The following is a 12235-nucleotide window of genomic DNA, read 5'->3' as shown; positions in this document are numbered from 1 at the left end:
CTAAATATTTGGAAAATATATTTCAATACCGTTATTATAATGTCGTTACCTATATTCGACCAGAACATTTACTTTACATGACAATGATCCAATTTTATATATGATGGGCTATTTCTTTTTATTGAATAAACTTGATAATTTCATTTGAAATAATTTCTGAAATAATTTCAAATGATATGTTGTCTATTTAGATTCTCGTGATAATCCCCGACTTAATGTATACTATTAAGGTATTTCAAATTGTTTATAGCACGTGTGCCAGCACGGCACAGCACGACACGCTTATTCGTGTGATGTGCCCGTGGGCTATGTTGTGCTTAGCTTTTAACTTGTAAAGCACAGCACGGCGCAACACGTTTAAATCGTTGGCACAACACAACACGGCACATGACACGTGAAGCACGCGACTTCGTTGCCGGGCTGTGCCAGGCCGGCACGTTTTACACCTGTAAGTTGCATTATCAATAGGACTGTAGTTGCAACTCGCAAGACTCGCAACACCAAAATCGCTGAGTAAACTAGCTAACAAGTAGTAGATAGTTTTCTTAATTTCGAATATTATGCAGAGACGAATTTCGAGCTTGGTTTCCATATTCGACCATTTTACAGCTGCAATGGATGAGAAGCTATCGCTGTATTTGACAAAAGGTAACTTGCGTGTAAATCGGCAAAATGCCATGCGCTGTGACTTCATTAGTTCCTTGTTCCATTGTCGCAAAGATGGAGATTTTTAGTCATTTGCATAGTAAATAGGCACGAACGGACCTCAGAAAAAAACAGAGACCAATCATGTTTTCAAGAATCTCAAGATTCTCAACAAGTATTATCCGAGTTGGTTTGCTTATTCTCAAAAAAAAAAAAAAAATTAGTAAATCTAATCATAATCAGTTTATGCTTCTGTGCAAGTTAAACCCGATCATATTTTATTTGTAAATGTAATCAGAAAATATAAAATTATGTATCGCCACTGAAATTGCTCCCAGATGGATGACTTTGTTAGAAGATATGGCTTCGAATTGAATAATAATTGAGAGACTGGTTTGGGTCCTTGCCCAAGGTAGTTCTTTTTTTCCCCCAAAAGAGAGCAACTTAATTGACAAGTTAACACCCCAAAAAGTCACTTTACAGACCAAATCCAGGGCCAAGGACCCAAAAACAGACTCAACTAGAAGTCGCTATACAATAGGACTGAACAAACAAAAAAGAATAAAATAATAATAATAGATCTATAATAAGAAGACAGCCTAGTCCATTGCTCTAACTACAAAACCATAACCAGAGAGACCAGGATTGCCTCTTGAAACCCCAAATAAAAACCGTTTCAGAAACAGACATTTTTCATCAGCACATAGTTGAGTGGTATTTGTATCAGCAAGAGAAAACCAGCAACAATCAACAACTAATCAAGCTAATCAGCTAGACAAGGCAACTGGTCATACCTACTCCCGATATTTGGTGAGGTCGAACGTCAGCGTCCTCGAGCAACTGCAAAAAAATCTATTATCAGATAAGTAAATATGCACAGCAGGCCAAGATATCAGTTAAGGAAACAGAATGGCAGGGAGAAGAATTTTGATGAGTATATATGTAGTGCAGAAATATGTAATTTTTTACCCTCTTTCGCGGTCCCTGTAAACCCCAACCAATGCTTGGGCCTTATCATAAAAGGTATCCTTGAGAGAGATGACAATACTCTGGAATCCATTCCCACCTTTAGAGTCTTCACTAATCTCGAATGATTTAGAACTGATGAAGCCAGCAATCTTGGCGACGTTCAAATTATCCAATGCAGCATCAACCTCATCCAAGATGAAAAATGGAGAAGGCTTGTAGCTGAACCAATACAGAGAAAACTTAAGCAAAAATCTCTACGTGTTATTTGATTGGGATGGGATTTTAAGTTTACAACTGTAAGTATGTTCATTTTGGTGTCTTAATTCACAGGGTATCTGTCAATAGTATAGGAAACTGCTGCTAATCCCACCAAATTTTTTGGGGGTAGCATATTTTCCGAGTCTTCTATGTATTTGTGAGATGCTTTGGTCAATCAAGTAGCCCTGACTGATGGGTTTTCTTTATATTAAACAAAAAAAAACGTGGAAAACCAGAAGTGCTTTATAATGTCAACATTACCTGTGGATGGAGAAAAGCAATGCGAGCGCTGCAACAGTCTTCTCCCCACCAGAGAGTTGTTCCATGTCACAGAAACGCTTTGTTGGGGGCATGGCTGTGTACTTGATGCCATGTAAGAAAGGATCATCCTCGTTTTCCAGATTTATATATGCGGTTCCACCGAGCTGGTGTGTGCTGCTCTTTGTAAGTTGTTTGTAAATCTTGTCAATGTTATTGGAGATGTGGTTGAAAGCTTCTGTAAAAAGCTCATACCTGCATGACACAAGTAGTCATCAAGTACATTTCTGAGGTGTTAAGTATCAAGTAAACTGATACTTTACAAACGCGTATTTACTATTTAGGTATCCATAGATACATAATACAGTTCAAATTTACTACACAAACTGGTGGCAATCAAAATAGACAGACATCAGCATAATACCCTGTAAAAAGCAAAAAGACTCAACTGGATTAATGGTACAAGAGAAAGAAATATACCTTCTTTGTTTGATTGCATTGTACTTATCAGTGATCTCCATTTCTTCTTTCCTAACAGCTTCAAACTCTTCAACCACTTCTCTTTCCTTTTCTTGAAGAGCTACATATTGGTCCAGTGCCTTCAAATTAGGAGCTGTTCTTTCAATTTCTGAGACCAAGTTATCCATTTTGTGTTTAAATTCTGAATCAAGCTTCTCCCTCTCGGATGGGAGCATCTCTTGCTGATGTGATCTGCTTAGCTGGCTATAGTCAAAAACAGGTGACTGCATAGATGATCCTATTTCCATTGGGTCATCCACAATGGGAAGTTCTATCTGCTCTAATTCACACTTTTCTATAATCTCTTGCCTCTGTGAATGTAATTGTTCAATCTGTGTCTCCTGTAAATACCAAAGATATGACATTCATAAATATTTAATTTTTCCTACAAAAAATTTCAGAGAGATAAATAAAAATTCCTTAAAATATAACCTTCAACTTTATCCGAGATTTAGATTCTCCTATTCTTGTCAAAATGCTAGACCGTTGCTTCTTCATTTTCTGCATGGCCTTCTCACACACATCCAACTGGTACTTCAGCTCTAGATTGAAACAAACAACCATATTTCCAAGTCAATATTAAGACAAAAGAAGTTTCAAGACCAACCTTGGTATTGAAACTTTTCATAAATACCAATACGAAGAATACAAGTGAAGTGAAAACAATGTCTGTCTGACTATCAAAATATGGCCCCCATTGTTAGTCTGTCCTTAAAAACTAGAACCATTAATACAGTGTTAACCTTTCGGACTCTTAGAACTGATAACATTGTGAATATGAATAATAAATCTTACCTTGAACTTCTGTATTCAATTGATCTATCTCACTGGTATACCTCTCAGTGCCTTGTGTGTCCTTCTCCTCTCTTGTCTGAACCTGTTTTAGCTCTTTGTCCAAAGAATTAAGATTAGATTCTATCTCCTTGATCCGTGAGTCCATGTCCCTCTTTTGCTCATACTCTAATCTGGTAAAAATTGAAGTTGACTGTCAGCATAAGCCTACAGTAGATGAACAGTAACATATTATAGCACCACGATGTCTTAACTGCTTGTAAAGCCTTTTCTAGGGGTTAAGGATCTATCCTCCTTAAATAAAAGCTCGTCAACGTGGCAGTAAGTAATTCTTCAACTGAGTATAATGAGTTCCTCTAGAGGAAACAGAAGTCTCCCTCCTTACCGGTTCATAAATGACATGCGCGAGAAAGATTATAAGCTATGGGACAATTTGAAAAGTTTTTTAAACTAGACCAACTCACCACTGACAAGGACCTATATAAAATATAACAGATATTGTGATTAAACATGGTAAGAATTATAAACTCATAGATCAAATGAACTTACTGGTACTTCAACTTCGACATCTGGTTGCTCATGCTGATCCTTTCTTCAGCCATTTGCAGCTGGAGCTCTTCACATTCGCGGATATTGGTCACTCCAATAGATTTACTAAATTCATCATAACTGTGATCCACAATCACATTAATACAGTTTTCAAGCTTCTCGATCTCTTTCTTCCTTCTCTCAGTTTGATTTTGTAACTGCAGTTGGAGAAGCAAAACAATCCAAGTCAGTTGGATCTAAGTAATCAATGCTAAGAGCTAAAAAATAAAGATACGATAAAACGAGCATCAGCAAACCACCTTTCGAAGTTCCGGCTCAACCCTACTAATTTCTCCTTTAACATTAACCTTTTCCTGCTTGAGCTTTGCAAGCTTGTCTTTAATATTCACCTGCAGCAGTACATTCCATTAAATAGGCACAGATTAAGTTAATCATTTTATGAGCTGTCCTATGTAGCCAAGTGAGGTGTCTCTCCAACTCTTAATGAAAAGTTAGGGAGACATATGCCAAGTGACTATGACTCTCTTCTAGCCTCATATATGAAAGAAATTCTTCTTCATCCAGTTATTGAGTATGAGGATATAGAAGTGGAAGTCCAGGTCATTAAGCCTATTAGAGATAAGATTACCTCTTAATTGCCTTCTAATTCAGTATGGTATGAACAGTTGCTTATGGTGTTTATGTCGGTTGTACAATATGAACCGTTCGTTCTATAACTGGTGTTATTCGAGATGTAGAACAAGTTGTTTGTGCTACCAACTGATGATCTTTGTACTTGTTGTGATGATGATTTACGTGATGATATTTATGATGATTAAGGAGCTGAAAGCAAAGAGTATTAAATCATTGTGTTCACCTATTATCCAGAAGGATTGTTTAATAAAGAATTCAGTTACCTTTTCGATTTCTGAATATTGGATCTTCTTATCTAGACCAGAGATTTTTCCAGACGTTTCAGACTCTTTCATCTGCATTTCTCTGATAGATCCAAGGCTTTCCATTTCCAACTCATACCGTTCTTTGGTTTTCTTAATATCTGTGCAGTCAATAAGTTAAAACTAGAACTTACATGCTCATTTAGAAAACTAATTTCAAAGTTGCCCAAAACAAAAGAAAAGCAAACTAAATAAAATCAATTTACAAACCTCGAATTGCTTTATCATCCCACTGCTTTGACCTAGCCTCCATCCCGCCACTAATCCCACCAGTTATTGTACCTGACTTCGTTAGAAGAATCCCATCGACAGTCACCACTGCGAAGCACAATTAACAATAGTTATCCTGAAAGCAAATAAAAACTTGAACCAGAATTTATTAAGCAGACAAATAAGCGTTACCCTTGTACCCCTCCCTGCTCCAGCTAAGATCCTTCGCTTCTTCAAGCTTGTCACAAACAACCGTATTTCCCACTGCATATAATATAGCCCTCTCCAAGGATGGATCAAATGTATGACAGTTAAGTTTGTAAACATAAAATTTTTATGGCACAATACGAAGGACAGCCATTTCAAATTACATACAATCGAAAGATAAGTGAACAGACTGAGGGAGCATTGAAAAATATAAAATAATAATGCCCGCCAAGAGAACTGTGCCATAATAAGAATTGGCACACGCTATGCAAAAAGAATATTGAATAACATCAAAGATCGGCTTTGCAGTTCCACCCAACGTTCTCAACTTCTCCCTGACTGGTTTCACACGAACTGACTGTAGAGGTATAAACGTCTGAGGGGGAAGCTGTTGTTGCTTCAGGTACTGCAAGAACGAAATAGATTGTTATATCCAAATGAATATCAAATGCAAGAAATGATGACCTAATAACAATTAATTGCTTAATCTATAGAGACCTAACACGGTCCACAACATCTGCAGCCTCCATTTGAATGTGCCATCTTCTATGTGAAATAGGAACAGTTACATTTGACTACACTGATGAAACATTAACTCAAAGAGAACTCCAAGTCATACTGTCATACATAAAGTAACCTAGACTCTAGGCGAAGAAGACAAACAGTCCTTATGTGTATGGAAAACACTTGTGTGTGGCCAGAGAATCTATAAAACTAGAAATGAAAACAACAAGTAACCATATAAGAAAGTTTATTCCCTAGTTTCCAAATACATACTAAAGATCTAATGTTGGTCCACAGAACCAGAATCATGATTCTGTTTTTTTAAGCTAAACTCACGAGGAGATTTATCAATAAAAGAGGAAGAATCGTGATTGAAGCAGCAGATAAAAGTAAAAAGGCCAATACAAACTAACACACATACAGCATACCTTAATACATTCTTTTCCTGTATGTTCATCCTCAACCACTACAGCATCCATAAATCTACCCATGGCGACAGTAACAGCAAGGTTATACTTGACTTGGGTAGGCCTACAGAGATCTGTTAGGCGGCCATGGACTCCAGGAAAAAGGAGCTTGAGATTCCCAACTGCTTGAGACAATCTTACATCACGTTCATTTTCATGCTTATCAGCCTTTAAATCACGCAACCTTTTTTCTACTTCACTAATCTTTACCTTCAAAGATTCATATTTATTCCTGCAACATGAAGTTTTTACTCTTTGAGTGACTGAGTGAAAAAAGAGCATTTTACTATAACAAAAGTCCAGCAAACCTATAGTGCCTAAGAACAGAAAGGAATCTACTCCACCAATGTTCAAGCAGCTTATCTGGTCATGCAACCATGAAAAGCTGTATGATTAACTACGCCATCCCTAAGCCAAGGGACACAGAGAGAGGCCAGGATAGTGGGAAGTATCAAGTTTGTGCATTCACCTGAAGAAGGTGCGTAGAGTAGTATAACTAATACCAGATCATTTAAATAAAGAAAGGAGAGTGATGATGTTTAACTAACTTGGATTCCCGGTGTTCATCTTGCACCTTGTTTAAATCCTTTTTTACACTGGTACGCTCTTCCTTGTGCTTCCGAAAGGATTCGACGATCTTCTCTTGCCTTGCTTGCATTAGTTGCACCTGTGACTCCAGCTCTTGCTCGCGGGTTATTAACTGCTGAAGATTTTCTTCCTGATTTTTCAGCTCTTCCATATCAGCTTGCTGTTGCCTCTCCTGAACCTCTTTCTCTTCGATCAATTTTGCAGTCTTGATTCCAGCTTCCTCCTTACTACAAAATAATAGATTCCAAGCCACATTGATGAGATAAAAAATTATCTACATGCTCATGTTGAGCTATGACATTTTCTATCATAAAAAGGAAAGCATCTGCAAGCCTAGTTGTGAAGGTCATGGAGTTCCATTTAGACAAACTAACCAAAAGGTTGGTCTATGCCGGCGTTACAAATGACTGCAGTATCGCACATACATATCCATATAAAACGAAGAAGTGGACACATCAATGTGGCTGCAACAAGTGAGCAATTGTCAACTCTACAAGATATGTAAAACACCCACTTACATCGTGTGATACTCCAGAGCTTTAATATCCTCTAGCTGAAGTTTCTCAAACCCATGTTGACTCTTTTCACGTAGGTCGTTTAGCTTTCTTGAGATCTGGTGGAAGTCGCTTTCTAGCCTTTTGATTTCTTCTCCATGCTTCATCCGTTCATCTCTCTTTTTCTCTAGCTCCTTCTTCCTACTTTTCATGTTTGAACTAATTCGAGACAATTCCTCCTTTGATTTTAGAAGCTCAGGTCGCTGTGGACAGGAACATTAAGATGAAAAGGTTGAAAAAGTCTTCCACTGAGGAATATATATGAAAGAAGCAGGCTAAAGGAAGCTAATTATCAGCAGAAAAATGATTACTCTTAATTATATTTTGGCAAGTTATTTGCAGTTAACAAACACTGAGATAGACAGTGCTGTTAGTTAATATGCAGCAGAAATACAGATACCTAAGAAATTGCTGCATTGTACATATGCAAAATTGCCACAATACATTTATGCAACAGTATGTTTAGATGGTAAATTACTCCTATGTATTTCAAAGAATATCTAGGAGATCTTAGTTTTTCCTGATGAATAATAAGTAATTTATAAGAATGAAGGACAACATTATCTCCCAGACAAACTGATGGTGGCGGAGAATATCCTCATCAGGTAATTAGGACAAATATGACAACGAACAAAAACAAATCAGTGCAGAAAGCTTCTGTTTGCAAGAGCTTCTCTATAGTATATGCTAGACTTTCACTTATCGTGCTTTTCATGGCCTATAAACAATAAAATGCACAAACTTGAAGCGAAAAATCAGAAAAAGATACTTGGTAAACAATAATTATATGCAAACAGCTATCTAAACACTATTGCGGGAAAACAAGTTAAATACCAAGGATGTTATGTTTCTCTAGGAACTCACCATCTTATCAAGTTTAACTTTCTTTTCAGCAATCTTTATTTCACACAACATAATCGCCTTTGAGTATTCAGATTGTTCTTTCCGTTTTCCGGTATCTTCAAGTTCATACTTCTCTTGCTCCATCATAATTTCTTCAAGGATCTTCTTTACTTCTTCGAGTTCGACGTTTGCCTTCCCTGTATCAATTTGAATATTAAATAATTGCCATAAAAAGTGATCCTTCTTCAAAGATTTCTGCAGACATATGGCACCAACAAATTTGATGTTCACAAAGACGATAACTTGTTATTCATTAATGATTTGAAGTTCACAAATGAGCATAATAACATAACAAAGCAGACGATAAAAATAGGATGCAACAGTCTGTTACTGATTACTGCTAAACTATATTCTATATTCCCAAAATAATCGCAAAAGCTACAGTCAAGTAAAATATTGCAGCCAGAATATTGTAACTGAACTCCACATAAACGACAAAGTATACCTATAAAAGTATAAGAATTGCAACAGTAGAAAGACCAAACAAGGTTCAGTGGTAATCTTGGGAATAAATACCAGTTCATCTTGTAGGCGGTTATGTTTTTCTGCCTCTTCTTTCTGTACTTTTTTCTGCTTCCTTTCCATAACAACTGTCCGTTTCTTATTATAGACAAGTGCTGATTTTTCTTCAGCTCTGCCTTTTTGCTCCTCCAGCGCCTCGTATTCTTTCTTAAGCTCATCAGAACCAGAGATATGCTCCAAAATCGCTGTTAATTCTTTTGGATTCTTAGATGCAATTGACTCCACATCACCCTACAATACAAAGTTGGTCAAGTCATGAGCTCCAAAAGTTTAGAACGCATTAATTGCTAATGGAAAATCGGAAAAAAAAAAAAGAATCACTAAAATATTCCTTATCAGAATAGAATTACACAGTAGTCCCAAAATAAAAATCCAAATTCAGGTAGACAAGATCAGGCACAAATCTCCAAAGTTGTCATATTCTGTTTATACTTCAACCATCAACACAGCATGTAGCTTCTTAAATAGGTCGGAACAGTTAAGATAAACCTAATGTCCTAGTCACATCCAAAAACCATTACATTTACAGCAGCAAATACACACTAAATTGCCCACATCTAAGTTCCATCACTAGTCTGTTAAAACTGCGAAAAAGGAACAGGCTTAAGACTCGCTATACTTTCACTAACGATGCTGAAATTAGCCAGAAAAATACCAAGTTAGGATTATTTACACCACCATATTGACACAAAAGAATTGCGGGAATGGCTACACGACCCGCTACTAATCAATCCTTCACTCACATTTTCAAATTCTAATCAAAGGCTATCACAATGATGTAGCACAAAGGGAAAAAAATTAAAAAATAAAATAAAATCTGAAATTACAATATCTACAATGATTTGGAGATGATTATACCTGAAAAACAAGGAAATTTCTAGCTTTAACCAAAATCCCCAACGATTTCAACTTATAATTATAGGTCATCCCAAGTAACAACTTTATCATCAAGTCGATATTCAGAACCACCACCAGAACTAGAAATACTTCTTGTAAATTGAAGTTCAATTCCATTTCCCAATTGATAAACGAGTTTAACAAAAGCTTTTCTATTCTTCTTCTTCTTTTTCTTCTTTATCTTCAAATGCACAAATCAGATCTTTCAATTGAGCACCGCGTAACTGAGATGATTTAACACCGGGTACAAAACTTATAGCATCCATTAGGTTTGATTTTCCTGCTCCATTTGGACCTATTATTGCTGTAAAATTATAAAAAGGACCAATTACTTGGTGTCCTTTGTATGATTTGAAGTTTTCTAACTCTAATCGAACGATCTTTCCTTGTTGATAACAATGATGATGGCATCTTTAACTAACTAGGGTTTCAGTCGGGGTTTTGAATGATTAGAGTGAGCGGAAGAATAGAGTGAGGTTGAATACTTCCATGGAGTTTTCGGTGATCTGGAATCGAGATTTGAAAACTAGGGCTCGGTGAAATCGAAAGGGAAGAGGGATTGTAGTGGCGGGAAGAAGGAGAAGAAGAAGGGAGAGGAGTGAGGACGAAAATGCAAATCGAAATAACATTTTATTTTATTTTTGATTTGGTGCGAGCCCTATGGTGCTGTTTTTGTTGCCCGGCTGAAAATTAGAGACACAGCTGAGCCAAGAGTGGAACCAGTACGGCCCTGTGGTTGACCGGAGGCGGATACCCAAAACGGGATAGGTTACGGCGGTGAGTCGGATGTAACGATTCAACAATCTTACAAACATCAAAAAAAAAAAAATATTAAAGAGTTGCGTTAAAAGTTCTTTAATTGGTTTCTAACCATTCCATGAATCAGAATCAAAGGGAAAGTAACTATGTTAAAAGGTGATTGTGGTTTGGAAACGAAGTTAAACCCGTTAACAAATATTTTAGCAGAAATGTTAGCATCATTGAGAGATCCAATCATTCCTTAAGGTTTATATCAACAACAAAGTAACAAAGGTCAAACATGTAACTGAAATCTGTCTGATACTGTTGGAGACTATCTGAATAGGTATCAGAAATCGGTCTTGATACTGGTATTTGCATAGGTTGTTGTAGATGATGTTGAAGACTATGTTGGTGTTGAAGACGTTGTAGATGTTAGCACTAAAACTAAAACGATTATAGCGAAACAGAAAACTAAGACATAAAAAACAAGAGAAAAGTTGGAAGAGATTAGAATAAAAAGCTAGAAGGATGACGATGAAGATGATCTGCTCATATCTACTCCATAGAGCATATCTGAGCATAAAAGGGTTTTAGTTCCTTGGTAATGAGTTTTTTTGTTTTCCTTTGGGAGAGATATGGTTTTTTTCGGTTACTAGTGTCTAGCCTAGCAGAAATGCCGAGGTTATTTAACCTTGGCCAATTCGACGACAACAAGAAGAAAGATTTGATAGTCGATATTTTCAAAAAGTACTTATGCAAAATTTCCACACCATCTATTTAATTTATCCATCCAAATTCTAATGTTGTAGGGCGTTCTTATAAATTATGTGTGCTTTACGTATATAAATTATTATGCAGCCTACAATTAATTACATAACATTATTTTGAAAGACTGCATAACTACTTATGCGTACTTTTGAACGACTGTATATCTTGTTAAGTATACTTTGAAAGACTGTATAACCCGTTATGTATATTTTAATCAACTGCACAACACATTATGCATATTTTTGAAAATTTGTATAACCCGTTATGCATACTTTCTGCGCATTTTTACATGTTACGAGTTTTTCTGAACAAAAGGTGTTTACATAAATTATTCTGCAGCCTACAATTGACTGCATTACCTTCTAGGCATACTTTTGAAAGACTCCATAACATGTCATGCGTAATTTGCGCTCATTTTTACATGTTATAGGTTTTTATGAACAATCACTTCTTACTTTTTCGCTAAAAACTTAAAATTTGATAATGTTATTTGTAGTTGTGCGTATATCTCTTCAAAAGCTTTGAAACAAGATAAAATTTGTTATACACCAAGGCAGTATTTTTTATATATGTTATACTCTAGATTGCTTGCCAATTGTACCGCTAAAAATGATGAATACTTTGAATACATAACCTATTATACATACTTTTAAAGACTGCATAACATGTCATGCATGCATTTCAAATGCTGCATATTTGTTATGATACTTTTTACACATTTTTACATGTCATAGGTTTTGTGAACATGTACATTTATATTTTGTGTGTTTTTTCCCATACGAATTATTATGCATCCTAAAATTGACTGTGTAACATATCATACTTTGAAAGACTACGTACCTAGTTATGTATATTTTTGAATGATTGCATAACTTGTTATGCATACTTTGAAAGATTGTATAAACTGTTATGCGTACTTTTGAACGACTGCATAACCCGTTATGCGTAC

At 36.1% G+C, this 12235-nt stretch overlaps 1 pseudogene; it reads right to left on the bottom strand.

Annotated features, from left to right (window-relative positions):
- Nucleotides 1-992: 992 nt before the first annotated feature.
- On the bottom strand, nt 993-11656 carry LOC113325203 (annotated as a pseudogene).
- Between the last annotated feature and the right edge of the window lie 579 nt (nt 11657-12235).

The sequence above is a fragment of the Papaver somniferum genome, chromosome 11 (genome assembly GCF_003573695.1).
Source record: "Papaver somniferum cultivar HN1 chromosome 11, ASM357369v1, whole genome shotgun sequence".
NCBI lineage: Eukaryota > Viridiplantae > Streptophyta > Magnoliopsida > Ranunculales > Papaveraceae > Papaver > Papaver somniferum.
Note: the sequence above shows the minus strand (reverse complement) of the source record. Positions and strands in the feature narration are given on the sequence as shown.